Below are 13,240 nucleotides of genomic sequence, written 5' to 3' on the forward strand. Positions count from 1 at the left end.
TACAGTGTGCTGAGACTCCACCAAAATGGAATCAGCCAAAGACAGCAACAGCTTCTCATTAGGAGTAGAAAGGAGTACTTGGGAAAGCCCAGGAGCTCTGCCTGAACTCCTCTGGTTCCTACAGCACCTCCTTAATTAGGCATAGGAAAACCTGTCTTTTAGGCTTCAGGCAATATTATGCTCCTAGGCTGGAAAAGGCAGCCGGAGGATTCTCTGCCAACAGCTGATGAAGGGGAAGGGCTCTGTCTTCCTCCCAGATGCTGTCCATCCATTGCACTTGTTAATGACATCTACAGACAGAGTGGGGCTTTCTAATACACCACTCATTGGCCAGAGCTGCCCCTGAAACCCAGCACGCAAAGAGCTGGAACCAATCACTGCATTGTCTACTCATATGAGATTATTAATGATGACTTTCTGTGGTTGGTGCTTGGCAGGGAGATACTGTTTCACATGTGGCCAGCATACGTTTGGCCAGCAGACCCACAGTTCACTTGGCAGATCAGACAAGCAATCCCAATTATGCACTGGCTGAGAGCAAAATACATCTTAGAGCCTCCATCCCGGCCCTGGATTGGTTGATTCATTGACAAGGAGTTTCATTATAGAAAAGAAAATAGATATCCAGTCTGGGCAATATTCCAAACTAGGGCTTAAGTGGCAAAGCCTTCTGTGACACTACAGCTCTGCCCAGTGCAGGATAATTAAATAAATTTCTGAACGGTTATGGTAGGTTTGGAATATTCGCGGATTGAATGTCCAGCCTTCACTGTGGCTTTTGGTCTTTCAAACTCTCTTACATTTCTCTCTCAATGTCTTGCTAAACTCTATTCAGGGCCCATCTTGAAAATCCAATGAGGAAACAAACTAAAAGCATTTATATTTCTTCCAAATATGTTAAAAACCACTAGGCATCGTATGTAAAGGATCTATTTTTCATCTGTTTCCCAGTCTACCATCTCTGCTCATTCTACCTGCTTCCTGACAACATTGAGAGGTCACTACTCTCTGGCTGCGTTTTATTTTTCAAAATGAATCAACTTAAATATCTCAGGAGCCCTTCACCACTATGATGAGGCTTTCAACAATAGCACATTGCAGGTATAAAGCTGACCTAATATTCATAATAAATACACTGAAAGGAGCTGGTCCCCTGTAAAATAACTTGCTGCTGTTTGTTAGGGTCAGCATAATGTTCTTATCCTCACCCACCACACACCATTTCTAAGTCTACACAGACTTAATTTCACCCTATTTTTTTTTAAGAATAGCAAATCTGACTACATCACTAAGCTGCTTTTATTTATTTAACAGATTCTTATTCAGTGACTTCCCAGGCCACATAGGCCTGAAACTTGATATAAAAACGATTCCTGGTTACCCAATGCCTAGAGGACAAATTCCAAGTCACTCAGCCTTCCACATAAGCTCTTTAACAATCTGCTAACCAATCGTTCCAGACTCATTTCCGTCCCTCCCTTCACTGTTATTCCCCTTCTGGTCACTCCCTACCCCTGGTAGCTATGATACATTCCGTATTCATCTATAGATATGTTTACTTCTAATGTCACAAATACTGCACCATCCTGTGTTCGTGTTAATCACTCAGTTTGGAGAGCTTCCTCTGTCCTTCCTGGAATAACTGCTGCTCCAACACACAGACACAGACACACACACACCTACATAGGAAACTAATATAAATCATTAAAGACTCACCTTAAAAGGCCTTTCTTTGACATGTTCCCTAACTAACTAAACTCGGTGGCTAAAATGGCTACAATTTCTTCTCAGCTCCTCCCGTCATGAGGTGGGGACAATTTCCACCATTCTTGATTCTGGAATAGACCAGTTCTTTGCTGTCTCCAATAAAATGCAGTGGATGTGCCATTAGGTAGGTACAAAAACTGCCAAGCCTTAGGTCAAGAGGCCTTGCAGTTTTTGCTCTCACTCTTTTGGAAAGTTGCAGACACCCTATTAAACACCTGGTCTAATCTGCTGGATGAGCCACATGGAGGAGAACGGAGATGCCCAGCTGGGAATCCGACCTAATGACCAGGTATGTGAATACCTTTCTTTGAGGGTCTGACCCTAGCTGAATCACCATGAGTAATTCCCAGGAAACACCAATAGAAGAAATGTGTGCCTCAGCCCAGACCCCAGAGCAAAATCATGAGCAAATAAACCCCAACTGTTTTAAACAGAACCCCACTTAGTTCTGGAAAGGTGTGTTTAGCTAGCAGTACACACATGATACAACCCTACCCCAGTTCCAACCGCAGATATCTAGTCATTTTGAATTCTGAAACACCATAGCACTCTGTCTACTTCTCTAATAAGATTCACATTTTAACACGATCATTTGTTTATGCATTTCTCTCCACTACTCGACTCTGAGTTCCCTAGAAGCAGAAGTATCCCCAGGACCTCACAACGAGCCTGAATACACAGCAGACACTAAAGAAGTAACAAAAAGCTGAAGGATCAGCCTTCATAAGGACAGACTCTATCCTGTTGATTCTGTTTGAGTGTGTTAACCAAACCATGGGCAGAAGAAACTTTCACTTTCCATACTGGAAAGAATGGTGCACCTCATGCCCCAGGGCCTGGCTCACATGAGGTTAAATTTAGCAGCAGTAATAGATTGGATCTTTTCAGTGTCCTAAGATTAAATAGCCTCAGATGAGCAGTATTTTACTAGCTCTGCCAATCTAACAGCCAAGGGAACTCTTTGCTTGCAAATAACAGAATGTAATTCCAAGCAAAATCCTGTAAGTCTTGGCTTTGGGACAAAATGCATTATAAAAATAAAAACATTTGTTTTATCCAATTCCTCTCAAGAGTTTTGGCCAGCATTATCCAGAACAAGTCAAATTATAGTCTGTAGTTACTTGTATATTACTGATAACATGGCTGGAGAAAGACAGGCTGATCTTATTAATCATCTTCAGATCATAATTCCTCCAGTTTAGAATCTATTTTTGCATATATTTTAGCTGGATGAATCTCACTGTTGAATAATTAAATAACCCATTTCTAAGCATGGATGTAAAGTTACACTTTTATATTTCATTAAGGTTGCATTAGCACATTTAATACTATTTTCATCATATGTGCCATTATTAATATCACATGTTATTATTAAAATTACCATTAGTATAAAGATAGATGGCAAAAAATTGACTAGGGGACTCAGAAGAAGAAATTTTCAATTCTTGCTTTGCTTTGTCAATGACTTGTTCTTTGTATCTTGGACTCTTAAATGTGTGTCCCTAGTTTTTTTAATTGTCAATTCTTTTCGTTAAGAAATAAATTTTTTAAAAGATTAATAACATAACTTATGGTTGAAGGTTTTCATAGTAATTATATTCACACTCAAATAAATAGTGTTTCAGCTAAATAAAGTGTGGTGCTTATGCCTTACAAAATAATAAGAATCTTAACTACATCATTAGGTTTTTCTGTTAATTATTTTACAAATTTTTTTATTAAAAATAAACCATAATAAATATTATGTCTCTTGTTTTATTATTTTCCCAGTTTTACTGAGACATAATTAACATCCAGCACTGTATAAGTTTGAGATACACAGTATAATGGTTTGACTTACATATATTGTGAAATGATGGCCACAGTATGTTTAGTGAACATCCATCATCTCATATAGGTACAAAAAAAAAAGAAAAGGAGGAAAAAAGACATTTTTCCCTGTGATGAGAACTCTTAGGATTTACTCTCTTAATAACTTTCAAATACACCGTACAGCAATATTGACTGTTGTCATCGTGTTGTACATTACACCCTGAGTACATATTTATCTTATAACTTGAAGCTGGGACTTTTGACCACCTTCTTCCAATTCACCCTTCCCCTACCCCCTGCCTCTGGCAACCACAAATCTGCTCTCTTTTTCTATGAGTTTGGGTTTTTTGCTTTTTTAGATTCCACATGTATATGAGATCATACGGTATTTGTCTTTCTCCATCTGACCTATTTCACTGAGCATAATGCCCTCAAGAGGACTATCCATTTGTCAAAAATAGAAAATAGCAAGAGTTCTTTATTTGTCATGGCTGAGTAACATATATGTATATGTGTACATATCACAACTTCTTTATCCCTTTATCTATCAATGGACACATGTTGTTTCCATGTCTTGGCTATTGTAAATAATGCTTCTATGAGCATGGGGGTGCAGGTATCTCTTCGACACAGTGTTTTCATTTCCTTTGGATGTATTCCTAGAAGTAGAATTGTTGGATCATATGGTAGTTCTGTTTTTATTTTTTTGAGGAAACTCAATACAGTTTTCCATAGTGGCTATACCACTTTATAATCCCACTAACAGTGCACGAGCTCTCTTTTCTCTGCATCCTTGCCAGTATTTGTGATCTCTTGTCTTTTTGATTATATCCATCCTAAACAGGCATGAGGTGATATCTCATTATGGTTTTGATTTGCATTTCCCTAATGATCACTGATGTTGAGCACCTTTTTATGTACCTGTTGGAATTTTTTATTAACTAAATAGTATTTGTTGATATCAATTATAAAAATTACTGCACTTGTTCATTTTTAACTGTAATCCAAATCAATAACTCATCAGTTTTGAAAATGATTTCAGAATGCCTACTCAAGATATATTGGAACATTTTTTTATGATCTATTTTACTTTCTGGTGTGGAACAGTGGGTCCATCTGGTTCAAGAAACACTACATATCTTTACTAAATTTCTGTAATTCTGGCAAAATTCAAACTCAGCTCCTCATTAGTGACTCCTTATTTATTTGCAAGGAAATTTAACCCACATGATTTTGATTTGTTGAAACAGTAATATAAGCAAATAGTGTTTCATAAGTGCTACTTGATTTCTGAAAAGTCTTCGAGCCATCTTTTACTGTGATCTTTTTTCTTAGGATAAGAAAGTTTGTTTTTACAGGTTGGAAAAGGGGAAAGGGCTCAAATTTGAGCAAAAATATGAACACTTATCATGGTAGGAGGGGATGAAAAGCAAACATGACAACATAAGTGCTGAGAGGTATCCTAGATGGGTAGACTGACCACAACTTCCAGGTATATACTTTTTGGGTAAAGATTAACCTCCCAGCCAACTTAAGCCAACAGTGATAAGCAATACTGTCCTTCAGAAGTCCTAGGTAGATGATCAATGACTCAATTAGAAATACAAGTCAAACTTTTATAAATGGAAGGCTTGCTGATTTTGTAACATCCATGTAGGTGGGTGAGCTACAGAGTGAGTCACTTTTCTGTTCTCTGTTGACCTGGGTGCCGAATAGACTCCACCTAAACTGAATGGTTGTCAAACTTCATCCCAGAGCAATGACTCACTCACCCTCAAGCTCACTTAGGGAACATTTTGGCTCTGAAGTCCACTAACCCTGGGAACTCCCCAACTGAGAGGTGGGACTGGTGAGATTTAGAACTGCTGACTTGGAGTTGTGAGTCATGGGTGAGTGCCAACGAGGTAGCATAAATCATGTAAGCACTTGAATTTCATAGCCATTATTTATGATGCTGGGGTAGCAGCCCAACTTTTATGGTAGACATTTATTTCACAGATATAAAAATAAAGCATTATTAGAATTCTTTATACTAAATTTAGACATTGAGAATTAAAATTCAGGAGAGCTGATCTCCCCTGAACCATAAATAAAGAGAAGAAAGAGTGATACAGCTGCTTGACCTGATATTTTGTCTCATTTATGCGGCCAAAAATCTGCAGTGGAAAGACATAAAATTTTAAGTCAGTAAACCTAGATTAAGACCCAAGTCTACTGATTGCTACTGATTTGATGTTGGGAAATGAGAAAGCTCTCTGTAGCCTTAGTTTTCCCAGTTGCTACACAACAAGCTTCGTGGAGTTAATACCACAATCCATTGATGGGCTGTGTTTGAAAATCTTTAATTAGCCATGAAACACTCTACCCATTTATTTTTAGAAATGTGTGTGCCAATTTTGGAGTAAAGACAGGCACAAAACTTAGTGTGATTAAAACTCAAGAATCTACAATTATTTTTTTTAATCTCTGTAGGAAAATTTTGTAAGATCTACAAAACTGCATTTCAGTCTGTTTCTAGGCATTACAAATAACTATGTATTTGCTCCATACCCCCAATTCACTCCTCCCAGTACAAAACGCCCCCTCTCCCGACAACAGGATATCCAGTGGCAGCTAAAAGAATGAAACTGTACGAAATGAAGGGTCACACTTCCCAGAAGAAAGCCAGTGTCCCAATTCAGCACTAAATCTGAGACACCATGTTTCACTTTCTCTGTGTTAAATTTCATAATCTGTGCATTAGTCTCTGCAAGGCTTGTGTTCAAAAATAAAACTACATTTAGAGGGGAAACAAATTCTATCAGTCGTTGCTGGAAGTTAAGGTGTCTCGAATGTTTTGAGTTTGTTGTTTTTGGACAGGGAAAGTGGCACATTTGAACCACAAGTGAATCCAAGTGGAATATGTTAGCTTTAATTGTGCCAGAGTTCCTAGAGGGCTCCAAATATCCAAGGCTGATCACCCTAGATTTGGGAGATCCAGATGCCTGAGCTCATGGTAAGTGTCCAGAACAAAATGTAGCTAATTCTTCCACCCCACCCACAATTGTCTATCCTCATCCCAGGAGCTAGTTTGGCTCACTCTATGATGGCTGAATCAGACCATTTTCAGGGGCTGAAGGAGGGGAGGAGACCATTGGCCTGAGGAAAAAGATGGAAGAATGGAATGTAGGTTGTGCTTGAGAAAACATGTCTGCTTATCTCATTTCTAAGATTAGCAGTCAATACCTTCCTCCTCTGTTAAGAGAGAATTTGGATTAGAAAATTTCGAAGATCTTTTCTATGTCTGACATTCAATGAACTGTAAAGTTATTGAACTAGGCAGCCATGAATAACTATAATCATTCAACCAATAGGAAGGCAAATAAGTGTAAAATATTTGAATATTTGCAAGTTTCGAACAAAAGAAATATAAACACAAGAAGAAAGAGCTCTACCATTTCAAAGTAGTAGGGAATTCGACCTAAATTGGGCTCTGGAACCTGACTAAATTAGCAACATCTTCTCCCTAAGGCAGACATTTCAGTAGTAAGTATAGGAAAATTAGTGTATCTGTCAGGGTTCAGAGGAACAAAACCAAGAGGATATGGGTATACACACACACATATACATACACACACACACACACACACACACACACACACACAGTTTTTATTTATTTATTTACTTACTTATTTACTTATTTATTTATATATTTTTTATTTTAAAGAATTGGCTTATCACACAATTGTGTAGGCTGGCAAGTCTGTTTAGGGCAGTTTTATTCATAATGGCCAAATACTGGAACACCCTATCTGACTTCAATGGATGAACAGTTAAACACACTGGTGCATCCATGCCATGGAATACTACCCAGCAATTTAAAAAGAACAGACTCTCTATTGATACACTGGACAACTTGTATCCATGGAATTATGCTAAGTAAGAAAAGCCAGTTCCAAAGGTCACATACTGTGTGATTCTATTTAACATATGTAACATACCTTAGGCCATGCAGTCTTTAGGCCTTTATATAACATTCTTTAGGTTGGGGGCAGGGGGAGGGGATTGTGGCTTAAAAGAGCAACACAGGATCTTTGCAGCCACAGAACTCTTCTGGGTATGATATTAAACCATGGTTTTGCAAGATGTTACCATTGAGGGAAAACTAAGTAAAGGGGACATGGGGCCTCTCCACATTATTTCTTACAGATGCATATGATCTGTATTTATCTCAAAATGAAAAGTTTAATTTAAAAAATTAGTTGGCACAGCAAAGGAAACCATAAGCAAAACAAAAAGACCACCTGTGGACTGGGAGAAGATATTTGCAAATGATGCAACTGACAAGGGCTTAATTTCCAAAATATACAAACAGCTCCTATAATTCAATAACACAAAACAAACAACACAATCAAAAAGTTGGCAGAAGACCTAAATAGACATTTCTACAAAGAAGACATACAGATGGCCAATAGGCACATAAAAAGATGCTCAACATTGCTAACTATTAGAGAAATGCAGATAAAAACAACGAGGTGCCACCTTACACCACTCAGAATGGCCATCGTTAAAATGTCTACAAATAATAAATGCTGAAGAGGGTGTGGAGAAAAGGGAATCTTATACTGTTGGTGGGAATGTAAATTGGTGCAGCCACTATGGAAAACAGTATGGAGGTTCCTCAAAAATCTAAAAATAGAGTTGCCATACATACGACCCAGCAATCCCACTCCTAGGCATATACCCAGACAAAACTATAATTTGAAAAGATACATGCACCCCTATATTCATAGCAGCACTATTTACAATAGCCAGGACATGGAAACAACCTAAGTGTCCATTGACAGATGAATGGATAAAGAAGATGTGGTACATATATACAATGGAATACTACTCAACCATAAAAAAGAATGAAATAATGCCATTTGAAGCAACATGGATGCAAATAGAGATTATAATACTAAGTGAAGTAAATCAGAAAGAGAAAGACAAATACCATATGATATCACTTATATGTGGAATCTAAAATATGATACAAATGAACCTATCTACAAAACAAAAACTGACTCACAGATATAGAGAACAGACTCGTAGTTGCCAAGGGGGAAAGGGGTAGATGAGGGAAGGATTGGGAGTTTGGGATTAGCAGATGCAAACTATTACATATAGGATGGATAAAGAAACAAGGTCCTACTGTATAGCACAGGGAACTACATTCAATATACTGTGATAAACCATAATGGTAAAGAATATGAAAAAGAATATATATGTATAACTGAGTCACTTTATTGTACAGCAGAAATTAAACACAACATTATAAATCAACTATACTTCAATAAAATTAAAAGAAAAATAGTTGGGTGTATTTGTGTGGATCTACTTATGGGTTATCTGTTCTGTTCTCTCTGTTGAGCTCTACCCCTCCACCAATTCTACATGGTCTTGATTACTCTATATTAGTAAGCCTTAATATCAAGTAGAGTAATTCCTTCACTTTATTCTTTATTTTCAAGATTGTTTTAACTAGTCTAGGCTAGTGCCTTTCCATATAAATTTCCTAATAAAATTGTATATGTCTATAAATATCTTGCTGGGATTTAGACAGCAATTATTATATTGAATTATTATAATAATTAAATTATCTAGAATAATATAATTATAAAATTATATCAAACCTGTAGATCAATATAAGGAGAATTGGCATCTTTACTACTTTGAGGAGGATTTTGTAAATTATTATTTCATAGATTCCTTGGAATTTTCTGTGTCAATAATTGTGTCATCTGAAAATAGAGACATTTTTATTTCTTCCTTTCAAAACTGTCGCTTTATTTATTTATTTTTGCCTTAATATAATGGTTAGAACTTCCAATACTAAACTGATTAAGAACAGTGGGCAGACATCCTTGCCTTGTTCCTAATCCTAGAGGGTAAGCTTAGCGGGAAAGTCATTTACCAATAAGTATGATGTTAGCTGAAGGGTTTTTTCAAATGCTCTTTAGCAAGTTGAAGTTCTCTTCTCTTCCTATTTTTCTCAGAGTTTTTTTTTTTTCCATGAATGGGTTTTGAATTTTCTCAAATACTTTTTTCTATGATGATTATTATGATCATTTGGTTATTATTTTTTAATCTGTTAATATGGTGGATTATACAGACTGATTTTGAATGTTGACTCAGCTTTGTATACCTGGAATAAAGCCCACCTGCACATGGTACATTTCATTCATAAACATGGTAATATTTCATTGAATATTTTTGCATCTACATTAATGTGGGATTTTGGTATGTAGTCTTTTTTGTATTCTCTTTTCTGGTTTTGGTATCAGGGTAACTCTAGTCTCATAAAGATTGTGTGAAACTGCTGTTAATTCTTCTTTCAATGTTTGGTAGACTTCTTCAGTGAAACATGGGCCTGGATGTTTCTTTTTCAGGAGATTTAATTATAAATTCAATTACTTTAATGGTCTTAGAACTATTCAAGTTGATCATTTCATCATGCTTGAGTTTGGGTAGTTTGTAGTTTTCAAGGAATTCGTCCATTTCTTCTCAGTCATTGAATGTATAAGTCTTCAAAGAGTTAAGGCATATGAACAGACTGTTGTGGTAGCTGGCCTCTAAGATGAATCTCAGTGGGCCCTGCTTCCTGTTATTCACACCCTTGTGCTCTCTCCCCACACATTATACCAGAGTCGGTCGGTCTGTGTGACTGATAGAAAATGCCAGAATTGACAATTACATCTCTTCCAACAGTAGGTTCTAGAAGATGCTATGGCTTCTGATTCTGTTCCCCCAACCCTCTCTCTCTGGTTATGGCTCTGAAGAAAGCCAGCTGCCATGTTGTGAGCAGCTCTCTGGAGAGGCCCATGTGGTGAAGAACTAAAGGAGACCCTTGCCAACAGCAGGGGAGAGTGCCATCTTGGTCAGAGATCCCCCAGCCCAGTCAGGCTTCCAGATGCCTGCAGCCCTGGCCGACATCTTTACTGTAATCTTGTGAGAGACCCTGAGCCAGAACTACCTACGTAATCTGCTGCTGGAATCCTGACTCTCAGAAACTCTGTGAGATAATAAATGTTGTTTCAAGCTATTAAGTTTGGGGGTAATTTATTATGCAACAATAGATACTTAAAGGAATTGCTATTAATACGCTATTATATTCAGACCCCTGTACCAAAATGACTTTCCTTTTCCCCTTCTTTTATTTACTTAACCATTCATTCATTCAGCCATTTAATAAACTCCTACAGTGTTGGGTCTGGGAATACAAACAATGTTAAATAGAATATTAACTGGATGTTAAATGGGATTTTCCTCTTCCCTCAGTCTCAAATTTAGGAACAATGGGTGAGAGGGGCTCTACATTTAAGGATGATTTCTGAAAGTTACAGTATTTGCCTTCCGGGGCTCAATAAAGATAGTAGAATCAGTCTTGTGCCCCTCCAGCCAGTTAGCTTCCATGGAAGCAACTAGCTTCTAGAAAAGAAAGGCAAAAAAAAAAAAAAATCCCTGGTGGTCCAATGGTTAGGACTCTGTGCTGCCAGTGCAGGGGACATGGGTTCAATCCCTGATGGGGGAAATAAGATCCCACATGCTGCACAGCGTACCATGGGTGGGTGGGAGAGAAAGGCCAGAAAGAGGAATTCATAGGTTAGAAAGAGTTTTTAGACTAGGAAGAGCAGGGGAGAAAATGTTCTGGCTTTTCCCCTCTCCTTCCCGTAAGAAGAATTTATTCCTCCGCTTTAACCATACTTGAAGAGAGAGGGTAGAAGTGGCCCAAGAAGACGAAGAACTTATTCACTGGCTTGACGAAGCTGAGCTGCAGGTATCACATGATAGCATACCATATCAGAACCGCTGTTGAGCTGAGGAAACTCCTCCAGGTGTGATGTGCACGCACTGGGGTTTGGTGGGTATAGACCAGTATAGAGATCAACACCTGCTTCTTTTCTGGATCATTCTTAAGGCAGGACAATGTCCAGGAGAGCTGCTACTGCAGAGAAGAAGGTCCAGCAGTGGCCAGATGACCTTTACACTGGTCCACAACATTTTTCCCCTTTTCCTTAAAGTTCCCTTCCCTGTCTCTATAAGGTCAGAAGTAGCAGAGAGACGGAGTAAAGAATCATGGAAAATTAAATTCTCTCTCCTTCACACACACACACACACACACACACACACACAATAGTTCTCTAAACAAAAGTTAAGCCTGAATTTGGATAGAAGGAAAAAGTAAAATTGAATGTGAAATTTAAGTTTCAAATGGACTTTGACACGCCTGAAAGTGACCGCAGATTTATGAAATATGCCTGAGCTGTAATGAGAGATGGGGAAAGGAGATACATCAGGGTGTGTCTGAAAATAGCTGTTAGAGAAAATGTGCTTTTTTTCCTGCCAGTTTTCAGCTATTCAATAAGCAAGTGAATCAAAGATGAATCAAAACAAGAGATGCTTTCTTCCCAGGGTCTGAAATCTTTTTATGTTGGCCCTGCACTCCCTGAAATCCCCAATAAGGAGAAAATGACTTGGAGGATCCTTTCTTGGCAGTTGACTTGATCCAGGGATAGACCAGAGCGCAGAGAGCAGAACATCAGAAGAAGTGGGAGAAGAAAATAATTTTGTGAAGGGAAAAAGGGCCAAGAAGAAAATAAAAAGTGAAGATAAATTGAAAGCCAGAAAACAAACCACCGCTAATGGTCCAGGGGACCCACCACTCAGGAGCTAAGTAGTTTCGTCTCTAATATTTAGCCCACAGCTGTTGCCAAGAGACTAGAATTCTGTCCTTGCCTCAGCATCAAGATGCACGCCTGTCACCAAAGCATATGGGCCTTGTGTCCCTAATGGTGGGCACAGTGTAGGGTGAGAGGAAGAGTAGGAGGAATTATTAAAAAGAATCTTACAACCAAGAAGCCTCGGAAGAAGGAATTCCAAGCAATTCTGGACGGTATTCCCGAGACTCCAGAGAGAACTCAGAGTCTGCTTAAACTAAAAGTCTCTACATTAGAAGTCTTTTTTTTCACGAGGCGAATCCCAGGGGTCATTTGCCTCATTCATGAGGCCAGAAAAGAAGTTATATTGCATAGAGCCTGGTCAGAGTATCAGATGCCAATGCACAATGACGGTGGGACAGCCCACTTTTCCTAATAAGGAAGGATCTAGCCTTGATCCTATGAACACAGAAGTGTTATAATGGTTGTTCAGCCAACCCCTCTTGGCTTGAAAGAAATAAGTTGCCTTTATAAATTACTCACTTACTAGAAAGGAGGAAAGTTAGCACTGAGTGAGTTTGGCTACATTTTCACTAGGTTTCAAATAACATCTCTTCATTTTAAGATGCTGACGTGTACAGGAATGTTTAAGATGTGGTATTCAGACCGTCAGCAGATATTTCCCCGACTTTTTAAGTCTCTGCAAAGGGATCTTCCATAATCCTGCCCACTCACCTCTGCTTCAGTGGATCAAGATAAGAGCCACTCTCTTTTTCAAATAAATGTTACCGTTTACAGAAAATTTTAGAGTATGTCTGATTGGTGGCTTTTTGGAACATACGGATTTGTTATATGAAAGACTCACTAAAATGAAGAAGCTTGGGGGTCAGTAAGAGCTTGTCGTTTTACCTGGTGTGTAACCTTTAATAAGTCCTTTAACCCCTATGGTCCTCAGTGCATTCATTTGTAAAATCAGACAATGT

General features: G+C 38.2%; 1 long non-coding RNA gene across 1 annotated transcript; it reads left to right on the top strand.

Moving 5' to 3' along the window:
* The first annotated feature begins 1,931 nt into the window (after window positions 1–1,931).
* On the top strand, window positions 1,932–10,646 carry LOC137229764 (uncharacterized). Its single transcript, XR_010945831.1, has 2 exons — window positions 1,932–2,056; window positions 10,309–10,646. It is a non-coding gene; the product is annotated as an uncharacterized lncRNA (long non-coding RNA).
* The last annotated feature ends 2,594 nt before the right edge of the window (window positions 10,647–13,240 follow it).

This window comes from Pseudorca crassidens, chromosome 9, assembly GCF_039906515.1.
Source record: "Pseudorca crassidens isolate mPseCra1 chromosome 9, mPseCra1.hap1, whole genome shotgun sequence".
Classification (NCBI taxonomy): domain Eukaryota; kingdom Metazoa; phylum Chordata; class Mammalia; order Artiodactyla; family Delphinidae; genus Pseudorca; species Pseudorca crassidens.